Source organism: Dunckerocampus dactyliophorus, chromosome 7, assembly GCF_027744805.1.
Source record: "Dunckerocampus dactyliophorus isolate RoL2022-P2 chromosome 7, RoL_Ddac_1.1, whole genome shotgun sequence".
Taxonomy (NCBI): Eukaryota; Metazoa; Chordata; class Actinopteri; order Syngnathiformes; family Syngnathidae; genus Dunckerocampus; species Dunckerocampus dactyliophorus.
This window is the reverse complement of record NC_072825.1, coordinates 1,822,704-1,832,130: the sequence shown is the minus strand read 5'-3', so window position 1 is coordinate 1,832,130 and position 9,427 is coordinate 1,822,704.

The following is a 9,427-nucleotide window of genomic DNA, read 5'->3' as shown; positions in this document are numbered from 1 at the left end:
GCTCGCCTGCTCTTTGACTCTTCTAATCGGATAAAAAGCCTTCAAACGTTTGTTCGCTGGCTGCTGCTTCCACATCACGACTCAGCAGCTCCCTCAGAGGTTGCAAATACGACTCGTTTGCGTATTTGACAGCAACAACAGGAACAGAGAGAACTAGAACAACGGTAACAACAATAACCTCAGTGACAACAAGAACAGCAGTAACCAGGGATGCCTGATAATATTATCATCCCAATATTGGCATGGAAATGTGATATCGGTAGATATCGGTATCAGGTTTTTTCCCTATAATGAAAACCAATTTAAAAATGCCGTATAGAAGAACATTTCAACGTTCACGTGCCCAGGATGACACCACCGCTTGTTCACATACAGTGCAACCCCCCCCCCCTTTGCTCCTTCGCACACGCTCTTGTGTCAGTAACACGACGGTAACATTGGTAACAACGGCAATGGAGCAACCGTAGCGGAACAACAGCAAAAGCAGTAACAATGACAACAGTAATGGAACATCAGTATTAACAGTAACAACAATAACAACAGTACCGGGAACAGCAAGAATAACGGTAACAACAACAATGGAAAAATAACAACAACAGTAACCCAACATTGATGTCAACAAACACCGATAACAACAGCAGTAACGTAACATTGATGTCACAAACAACGATAACAACAGCAGTAACGTAACATTGATGTCAACAAACAACGATAACAACAACAGTAACGTAACACTGATGTCAACAAACAACGATAACAACAGTAACGTAATATTGATGTCACAAACAACGATAACAACAGCAGTAATGTAACATTGATGTCAACAAACAACGATAACAACAACAGTAACGTAACATTGATGTCAACAAACAACGATAACAACAACAGTAACGTAACATTGATGTCACAAACAACGATAACAACAGCAGTAATGTAACATTGATGTCAACAAACAACGATAACAACAACAGTAACGTAACATTGATGTCACAAACAACGATAACAACAGCAGTAACGTAACATTGATGTCAACAAACAACGATAACAACAACAGTAACGTAACATTGATGTCACAAACAACGATAACAACAGCAGTAACGTAACATTGATGTCAACAAACAACGATAACAACAACAGTAACGTAACATTGATGTCAACAAAACACCGATAACAACAGCAGTAACGTAACATTGATGTCAACAAACAACGATAACAACAACAGTAACCCAACATTGATGTCAACAAACAACGATAACAACAACAGTAACCCAACATTGATGTCAACAAACAACGATAACAACAGCAGTAACGTAACATTGATGTCACAAACAACGATAACAACAGCAGTAATGTAACATTGATGTCAACAAACAACGATAACAACAGTAACGTAATATTGATGTCACAAACAACGATAACAACAGCAGTAATGTAACATTGATGTCAACAAACAACGATAACAACAACAGTAACGTAACATTGATGTCACAAACAACGATAACAACAACAGTAACCCAACATTGATGTCAACAAACAACGATAACAACAACAGTAACGTAACACTGATGTCAACAAACAACGATAACAACAGTAACGTAACATTGATGTCACAAACAACGATAACAACAGCAGTAACGTAACATTGATGTCAACAAACAACGATAACAACAACAGTAACGTAACATTGATGTCACAAACAACGATAACAACAGCAGTAACGTAACATTGATGTCAACAAACAACGATAACAACAACAGTTACGTAACATTGATGTCAACAAAACACCGATAACAACAGCAGTAACGTAACATTGATGTCAACAAACAACGATAACAACAACAGTAACCCAACATTGATGTCAACAAACAACGATAACAACAGCAGTAACGTAACATTGATGTCACAAACAACGATAACAACAGCAGTAATGTAACATTGATGTCAACAAACAACGATAACAACAGCAGTAACGTAACACTGATGTCACAAACAACGATAACAACAGCAGTAACGTAACATTGATGTCAACAAACAACGATAACAACAACAGTAACGTAACATTGATGTCAACAAACAACGATAACAACAGCAGTAATGTAACATTGATGTCAACAAACAACGATAACAACAACAGTAACGTAACATTGATGTCACAAACAACGATAACAACAACAGTAACCCAACATTGATGTCAACAAAACACCGATAACAACAGCAGTAACGTAACATTGATGTCAACAAACAACGATAACAACAGCAGTAACGTAACATTGATGTCAACAAACAACGATAACAACAGCAGTAATGTAACATTGATGTCAACAAACAACGATAACAACAGCAGTAATGTAACATTGATGTCAACAAACAACGATAACAACAACAGTAACGTAACATTGATGTCACAAACAACGATAACAACAACAGTAACCCAACATTGATGTCAACAAAACACCGATAACAACAGCAGTAACGTAACATTGATGTCAACAAACAACGATAACAACAGCAGTAACGTAACATTGATGTCAACAAACAACGATAACAACAGTAACGTAACATTGATGTCAACAAACAACGATAACAACAACAGTAACCCAACATTGATGTCAACAAAACACCGATAACAACAGCAGTAACGTAACATTGATGTCAACAAACAACGATAACAACAGCAGTAACGTAACATTGATGTCAACAAACAACGATAACAACAACAGTAACATAACATTGATGTCAACAAACAACGATAACAACAGTAACGTAACATCGGTATCAACAGTAACAACAGCAACGGTCATGACAACAACAGTAATGGCAACAATAATAACGGTGACGTAACATCGATGTCGACAGTAACAAATCATTTCCTGCTGGAATGTCTTCACTGTGTTCAAGTGTTGATACACACGGTGAGACTTCTTTCTGCTGGTTTCTTATGTTAGCCAATCACTTCGCTCGTACTGCTGCAGACCAGTAAACACTCACACACACACACACACACACACACACACACACACAGAGTGGGAATGAAAGCGCCAGAAAGAGAAAGTGAAAGAGACCAGAAGCAGCATCCACAGGACTAATCTTCCCTTTCTAGTCGTCAGCAAATAAGAGTGGATCAGATAAGGTCCCCCGCACCCCCCATTTCTAAATAATTTCTCAAAGTGAGTCTGAAGAGAGAAGAAAACGTAAGAAATGTTGTGTAGGAAACTCCGTCATTAATCACATGTGAACTATTACCGCAAATGGCGCCATGCCAGCACAGTAAAGCTGCAGCGTCCTCTTGTGGCGGATGACTGCATAGAACATAGCAAAGGAGTAAAACATGGTCTCACTAATCCACAGGAAGGAGATACGAACCACAAATAAGCTGATTGGATCAACACTCACTGTGTTCATTTCTAAAAGGGTGTGGTTTTGTGATTTTAGGAAACTTTCTGGAAAAATCTTTTCCGTATGTTACAGATTTTTTTCTTCTCATAAAATGACAACTTTGTTGCAAAGTTTTGACGCCATTCTCATAAAATTAGGACTTTGTAAACGTGAATAATTTCTTTGTAATATAACGACTTTAATCCTAACGCTTTATCTCATTTTACGACTTTATTTTCATAAAACTGCAACTTTCTTGAATAGACTTTGTTGTTACTATTGCAACTTTCTTGTAAAATAGTTTATTTTGTATAAAATTCCGTCTTTTTTGTACTAATTATTCTCGTAAAGTAAGAACTGATATTACGACTTTTTTGTTCTTGTAAAATGACAACTTTTTCTCGTGATGTTGACGCTACTCTCATAAAATGAAGAATTCCCTTGTAACGTTACGACTTTGATCCCGTAAAGTCTCATTTTACAGCTTTATTTTCGTAAAACTGCTACTTTCTTGAAAAATATTTCTCATTAATGTTATGACTTCCTTGTAAAATGATATTTTTTATCATAAAATTCCAACTTTTTGTTGTAATTTGATGTTGTTCTTATAAAATGTAAACATTCCTGTAACATTCCTGTAAATATTAAGAATGTCTTTGTCATATTTATATCGTATTGTATTGTATTTGTACGATATAAATATGACAAAGATAATATAATATATATAAATATATATAATATAAAATATCGTAGAACCTTGTTGAAATCTTTTCTGTAAATGTTACGATTTTATTGTAAACTGAGCTTTTTTTTGTCACAACATCTTTATATATAATAAATCTCTAATTATATATCTTTATTATATAAAATATCAACTTCATAATATGAATTTCTTCTCGTGATAGTCCGACTTCATTTCCGTAAAAATGACAGCTTGTTCTTGTAATATGATGACGCTACTTTCATTCAATGAGGACTTGTATATATTCTAATATTACGACCACATTCTCGTGAAAAACGAAGACTTTTCCTGTCACATTGCAACCTTAATCCCATAAAACGAGCACGTCATCTCAAATTACGACGTCATTTTCATAAGACGGCTACTTTCTTGAATCAACTTTTTTGTTAAAGTTACGACTTCCTTGCAAAATTCCAACTTTTTTGTAATATGATGACAATATTCTAGTAAAACGAGGACCTGTAATATTACGACCGCATTCTTGTAAAAACTTAAGTTTTTTTTGTAATATTATGACTTCTATCTTGTAAAACCGCAACTTCCTTGAAAATCTTTGCTGTTGATGTTACGACTTTATTTGAACTTCAAGCTCCACCTTGCTAGCATCCACTGTAACGTTAGTACTTGCAGCTGATAAGGTGAATTTTCCAACCTGCGACCACGACTCTCCCGTAGACTGTGGCTTGATTCTTGGAACTTTATTCTCCCTTGTTTTCTGTTTTCTTTGGACTGAACTGAAGCTTCCCCTCGAGTGACATTTAGCGGATTGGTCCTTGCCCGTCTCTTTAAGTAAAACAAGCCGCGGTAAAGTGAATAAGAATGATCTCATTAACCAACATGTCCGCCAATAAGAAGAATTGGCTCTTCTGCAGTGGCGGATCCTGAAGGTGGTTTGATGCCAAAGATCAATAAGACTTCCTCCCAGCCTTTATCTCTTTCCTCACATCTCGCTCCGTATCGACCCGAGAGAAAAGTGACGGATGGACCCGAGTCCTCTCGCTGACGGCACTGTACATCACTACGCGTGGGCGTCTCCCAAAGGTCAGAGTTGAGGCTGAGGAGGAGATGACGAGCGCCGACTCAGGACAGGACTTGTGTCGCTTTGGATTTCCCATCAAATGAGCGCCGGAGGGAGCAGAGGAAGCGAGTGTCTTCCCTCTCGGCCTCGCCATCTGTTGAGCCGGTCGCCACATGTCCTGTCGTGTGTGGCCTGGAAACATCTGCAGTGACGCAGGCCTAGACCTCCTGTTGAAATATATGTGCTATGTGTCAGAGTTGTAGCTTAGCTAATAATCTTTCTAAATAAATAAGTTAATGGGTTTAAATAAATAATGCTAATAATATTTATATGTTGCTAAAAGTGAGTAGAAGTTGTTTAGGTGAATAATTCATGGTTTATTTACGAACGTAATAAAAAATGTTAAATCTAAAATACACTTCCGGTTGCGGTTGCCGTACTTCCGGTGTACTTCCGGTTATCGCCAGTGTTCCACGTTGAATTATCACGCAGCAGTGCTGTAAGTTTGACTGTAGAGTTTATTTGGACACGTTTGGACATTAATGCTTATTTTGCCAACGTGGTTGAATAAGCTCGATGCATTTTGTGTTGTAATGGCTCCATGTGTTGAGATGGAGTTTATTTTCTGTCATTGCAGTTCTCACCACATATCCATGAAGACAATTAAACACTGCTTTTGAACTCCAGGGTCTTCATTTGTGCTTTAGCCCGGTGTCACCAACATCTTTGTTGAAAACACCTCAGGCAGCAATATCGCGTCACTATGAAGCAACGGATAGATAGTTCGCCTAGTGGTCAAACTCTGGAACTGCAGCTGAAGCGCACGTTTCCCTGGTGGCCACATGCTGTAATTGCAACTGACAATTGTACAATTTGCCCGATTTCTGCACAGTTTTCTAAATCTAGACCATTCAACCTTGAAGCCAAATGATGAGCGCCACATTTTACAGACAGTTCCTCCTAGTGGCCACATTGTGTAATGGCAACTGACCATTTTAAAGTTAAAGGATAGTTTTTGCACCATTTTTAAGATAGTTCAACCTTGTGGACAAATTATGTAACTGCAACAGAGGGGGACAATTTGTTGAATAAAAATATTTAGCATTACAATCCCGAGAAGGGAGTTCCAGCTTCAGTCAGCACAAGGTCATCAAGCTGTGTCCTCCTCTTCAGAAGCATTCTTATCAGAAAAAAACAGACTGGAGACATGACTGCCCGCTACAAGCCTGAAGATAGGAGTGCAGTATGCGTGCAACTTTCCAAACAACACAGTACACCCCCTGCGGTGGCTGACGTCGATCCAGGCGGTTCTACCGGCATCTTTCACGGCTGTGTGTGTGGTCAGCAACACCTGGAACGCTCCCGTCCTGTGCAGGTTTCTCACGACCGCCCGGTCGCCAGGTTTCAGGGAGTGGAGCGGATCTTCAGCGAGCGGGAGATGGTAAGGCTGCTTTTACCTGTCGGGAGACCCGAGACCTCGCCTTGATGACAGGTTACGATGCTGCTGCTCTGCATCGTCACACGGATGTTTGTCATTTTCCAAATGTTCCAACTTTCTTCTCAAATCATCTTCCTAAATGTTCTTCTCGCAATATTAAATGTGACTTTGTTCCCATAAACATGTGACTTTGTTCCCATGATATTATTACGTTTCCCCAACCTAATTTTCCAAAAATTACAGCTTTATTTTGTGTAGTTTGTTTCTCATAATATTACAACTTTTTTTAAAATGTTTTTTTAATTTTAATTTTTTCAATTGTTTTTACATTTTTTCTTTGGTATTTCAGCTCTATACTACTAAAATGACAATTTTTCTTTTTGTAAAATTGTGGTTTATTTTCTTTTTCCTTTTAACATTTTGACTTAATTCTTGTAAAATTGTTTTTTTTAATTTTCAAACTATTTCAACTTGTAAATATTCTTCTTGTAGTTATAACTTTATTCTCAGAATATTAGAAATTTTTCCGCAAACAAATTTTCCAAAAATTACAAGTTAATTTGTTGCTTTGGTTGTTTCTCATATTATGACTTGAAAACATAACGTGCTTTTTTAATATTTCAACTTTATGATACTAAAATGACATCATTTTTTGTTATTGGCTTAAAATTACAACTTTTTTCTTTCAATATTTTTCAATATTTTTCTTTCAATAATTTCAGCTGTTTTTTTTTCATTTTTGCATTTGTTGGTTTCATTTTTTTTTAAATATGATTTTTCTTGTTAAATTATATTTTTAGAATGTGCTGCAGACCAATAAAAAAACAGATGTGGGCCACAAGGGTCCTTCGGGCTGCACTTTGGACACCCCCGGTTTCTGTGTTGGTGTTATCTACCTGTATGACCTCCCTTTAGGTTAGGAAATATGAGACACCTGATGGCGCCTACAACTTTTTTATTGTCGCTCTGGCTGTGAGCCGGTTGGACTGGTCCAGAAGCCAAAGCCAAACCCTTGAGCTATAACAGTATTCAACCCGTATTACTGTACAGTAGTCCCATTTCCAGAGATGCAGCCGTGTTACCTTGTTGAAAGCCTGGGTAGGGATGTTGCAAAGGGGTCTTAAGGTGGAAAATTGACAAGATTTCTGATGATTTTGCTGGGTTCAACGTTCTTACATACTGTATGCATACAGTACATACAGTATTGCATGTTGCTCAGTGCTTGACATGACTTTAGTGGCAGATTTATTCATAGAATTCCCACAGGCGATATCCAAACCCTCCATGACAGCGCTATGAAATAACCCCGTAATAACTAAGAAGCTGTTCTTCCATTAGCGGCTGCACTTTGCATTACGAGTGATGAGTGTGGGTGGTAATGTGGCTGCAGCATCCTGATGATTGCAGATTTGGATCAAAATATCTTCAAGCCAAGGTGGTCTTGGGGTACTTGAAGCAACATTTATCTTTAAGTAGTCTTATCCTGACCAAGGAGCCACTGGGGGGCTGCTCCCATCAGATGAGGAGGCATCGTGTGGTCAGGAGGAAACATTTGATGCTGGCTAAGGTCAAAGAGATAAAAGCTGGTCAATAAGAAGCCATTTGTCATGTCTCGTCACAAAGGCAAGACCAGCAAAAGGACAGAAGGAATGGCACGCTCCACACAGAGATGCAATACAAATGACACAGGGATGGGGTTTATTAGAGGGTACCAATAGTCACAATGATAATGAATCCGTTAAAGACACCAAAATATGAACAAAAGATACATTTCCTAGAGAATAATTAGAGTTTTGCATGCAGAAAACAACGTGAAATCATTCGAAATGAGGAATGCATGGACGTTATTGTTGATGTGTACTCCTGGCGACATTGAATTCACAAGTGTCGCTCACCTACTTTATGAAATCGCTGCCACTCGAAACTTTTTGGCGAGTTTTTCCGCAGTCGCACTCCATGAAAAATGCACGGGCTAGAGAGTCAACAATGCATAGGTTGCTTTGTCTGGGCACTCGATTCCGGTACGGGGCACACTGACAAGATTGTTACGTGTAAGGTTGTACGAAGACTGAGTGGACACAAACCCAGGCTAAATTTTGGGGAAGATTTTCAACAAATCCGAACGAAAACCAGTGTTTGACTGGAGTACCTTGATCAAAAAAAAGGCAACAATTACAGTGGAACCCAATGCCTCAAACCCCAAGACACTCAAAACAATTGCAGTAGCAAATAACGGAGATATATATATATATATATATATATATATATATATATATATATATATATATATATATATATACAGTGTTCCCTCGTCTATCGCGGGGGATGTGTTCCCAAACTAGCCCGGAATAAGTGAACTCCGCGAAGTAGCCAACTTAATTTTTTTACAATGATTTTATATGTTTTAAGGCTGTAAAACACCTCAGCATACACTTTATACACTTTTCTCAGGCAGGCATGAACATTTTCTGACATTTCTCTCATTTAAACGCGCTCACAAAAGTTTTTAATGATCAACCTACGAGGTTGGACACAAGAAATGATTAAGAAATGATTTCACCCCTTCGTCCTGTCACCATAAACTCTTCAGGCAAATCTTTAAGGAGCTAACAACCACAAGCAACCACAACTGTAATGTTAGCACTTGCAATTAATAACACAAGGAGTGTTGAAATAAAAGTCATTTTACAATTTTTAGCTGTCATTCAAGTGTAAACTAATGTCACGTTTTGACAAAACATTTGGTCCGAATGTCCGTGTTTCTGTCCTTCAAGTGTAAAAAGAAGTTAAGCACTGTTAAGAGTAAAAGCAAAAAAAAAACGTTTTTTGCAACTTTATATGAACTTTTTCCTCT